The sequence below is a fragment of the Egretta garzetta genome, unplaced genomic scaffold, assembly GCF_000687185.1.
Source record: "Egretta garzetta isolate BGI_Z169 unplaced genomic scaffold, ASM68718v1 scaffold369, whole genome shotgun sequence".
Lineage (NCBI taxonomy): Eukaryota > Metazoa > Chordata > Aves > Pelecaniformes > Ardeidae > Egretta > Egretta garzetta.
In genome coordinates, this window is record NW_009260837.1 from 1,495,321 (window position 1) to 1,498,106 (window position 2,786).

Sequence of the window (2,786 nt, forward strand, 5' to 3'; positions counted from 1 at the left end):
AACAATTAGTTTCATTGGAGTACCCTCCCACTGGCGTACACCCTCAATGACATTAAAGAACTTTAAAAAAAGACAACAACAACAAACAGCAACTCAAACACAGAAACAAAAACTGTCTATGTAAGAAGGGAAGTACGTAGATGGTGACTGAATCTTCTTTGATCACATTTAACCAGAACACTGAAAAGAAGATTCTGAAAAACTTTGTGGTATTTTCTCAGTCCAGTTTTACAAAAGAAAAAGCATATAAACCCTAGGGAAAGGACACATTGAAAAACTGCCATTAAAGGATGCAAAATTAAAATGCATCAGCTACCTAAGGTTGCCTGCATCTACTCATGTAACCTGTGCGAAACACATAGCAGCCTACCACAATCAAAAGTGGGTAAGTGACCTATATCTACCCCTGGAAAGAACCCTAGCTTACCATCTGTCATTTCTTTGTGTTCAGACAGGCAAAGAATCAAAAATTAAAATACTCTGCAAGGATATTAACCATATTCTTTCAACATACCCACCTTATACATCCTGCTGCTGCTATGGCCAATAAAATATTTCATCCATCTTAATTCCTGTTTCAAGGAAAACAAAAACCAGAAATTCCCAATATCCCAGGAAATGTATTTAGCAAAGGACAGAAAATCATATTAAATAAAAAACAGAGACATAAATTTTAGAAAGCGGTAAATAAACAAGAATGCTACTAAAACATGTTTGCTCTCAACAGATCAAATACAATGGCATCTCCTCTGAGGCTTACCATACATTAACACTACTTCAGATTAGAAACTGCAACAATAACTATTTGAATAAATTTTGCTGAAATAACTGATAAAGTTGACACATTCCTGATTTGACCACGTGGTTTTAAAACTCTATAAGTTTCTGTAATTGTAACAGCAGTAATCTTTTCAGCCAACTTCAGATCAAAGTTGTACTTTTACCATTTGATGATTTCACTTTGACCTGAAATCTACCTTGTTAGATGCAAATAAATACATTAAACCATCACCAGTTTCACATAGACATCTAAAATATTAAACCACTTCCATAAATAACATATTACCTCTGCACATAAAAATCCTCGAAACACTCCAAGTCACAGACGAAGAACACTTCTTCTGTCTAATGCAGAATAATCATTGAACCTGTACATCAAAAACATACATGTATGACAATCACTACATACATCTCAAGTTTCATGTGACAGTCAGAAATACCTCATCATATGTTGTCACTATTGTCGCTAGTTCTGATTTCTCACAAATAAGATTTAGAAGATACATAGGAAACTAGTATTTCCTTCATGAATGCTTTGAAAAACGTTTTAATTACCCCAAAATCTATTAACTTAAACAGCCTGCCCAAAAGTTAAAAACATTTGAACCATACCATAGTTCTAGTTTTCTTCTGATCATCCAGTTATCATTCCCCAAGAATATTTTTAACACTAAGAACATTATATCAGATCACCACAAAAATATTTTAAACATGCACCATAATTATCATAGATTTTTTCCTTCCTTTTCCTGTTTGATTTTTGACAAACTTTAAGTTTGAAAGAATCCTATTCTTCTAGCTACTGAAGCATAAAAAAATACACACTCATCCCCAAAATACATATTTTGCTTTGCATAAAGATAGCTTTTAAAAAAATTAACCTAAGCTAAAAATAACTAGCTACAATAAGGTTAGACAAAAAAAATCAGCAGCTCTGTGTTTTGGTTGCTGAATGGTGCTCTGAAAAAAAAAAAATGCACTCACAACACACTGTGATCCAAGGGAGCTCTGTGTTTACCTTACGTTATCCTCCTCTTTCCTTTTTATTATGGAATAATAATATTAAATTAACAGCATATTAACAGGTTCAGATCCGTACAAGCAAATTCAAGCCTATAATTTCTAAACTAAGCCAGTTAAACTACACAGCATTTAAGGGCTAGACTGTTGACTGAGACTTCAACACACATTAAGAAGCTTCAATTAATGTGGAGAAAAAGAAAGGGACTGAGCATGAGGCAGTATGAAGAGCAAAAGACTGCCAATAAAAGGTGACATCTACCACATCAATTTTAATTCACACATAGAACTAGTTATGTCTTTTAACAAAACATGACTTTTGGACATAACAAATTTAAACGAGCTGATTTCTCACACTGTTTCAAATCCGCCACACTGCAGACATTACAGCAGTCCTTCCAAAAGTCTCTTAAGCTGTGCTTTCAAACACTTCCCTCCTTATTTTGCCAATGCCAGCCACATCAGATCGCTTAGAACTTGGGATATATTCTTTATTTCATCATTACCAATACAGAAATTTCTAATGGGTTCATAAGCCGGCAGGCCTCGGCACCAGTCACGCACAAACGCTGCACCCATTTACTGCAGTCACTTCTGCAGCCACAGAACAAACGAAAACCCTTCAGCTCTCAGGATCCTCCCAAACCCAAGGAGCCCGAGAGGGCCGCGTGTCGTATTTGTACTTTTATGGAAGCAGCAGCAAGGTTTATGAATCAACGCTCATGTCTCAGAGTCCAGAGCTGCGCACACAGCTCTGACTCGGGGCTCCACACCAGCCAAATGCTTCCACAGCCCAGCGTCGCAAAACCCCAGGGCATCTACTGCCAGCCCTCGTACAGCCAACGTTTCACGGCCACGCGTAGTAGAAAAAGTCTAAGTCAACTGTAGGAGTAACTTCCGTGACTCGTAGAAGCCCTTCTGCAGGTCTCTATTGCAACATCTCGCTGGGTAACCGCGGGCAGGCCCGCTCGTTCCTCCCGCACTTG

At 37.4% G+C, this 2,786-nt stretch overlaps 1 protein-coding gene across 5 annotated transcripts in view; it reads right to left on the reverse strand.

Annotated features, from left to right (window-relative positions):
* ZNF438 (zinc finger protein 438) overlaps nucleotides 1–2,780 on the reverse strand; it is a 56,571-nt gene extending 53,791 nt beyond the window's left edge. For 4 of the 5 annotated variants that reach the window (XR_004843066.1, XR_004843065.1, XM_035902419.1 and 1 more), the window contains exons 1-2: nucleotides 2,307–2,780; nucleotides 1,067–1,148 (exon numbers count right to left, since the gene is read on the reverse strand). The gene's annotated coding sequence lies outside the window, so the exon portion shown is untranslated. The remainder of the gene's footprint in view (nucleotides 1–1,066; nucleotides 1,149–2,306) is intronic. The other variant, XM_035902420.1, reaches the window with a different exon arrangement.
* Nucleotides 2,781–2,786: the final 6 nt, after the last annotated feature.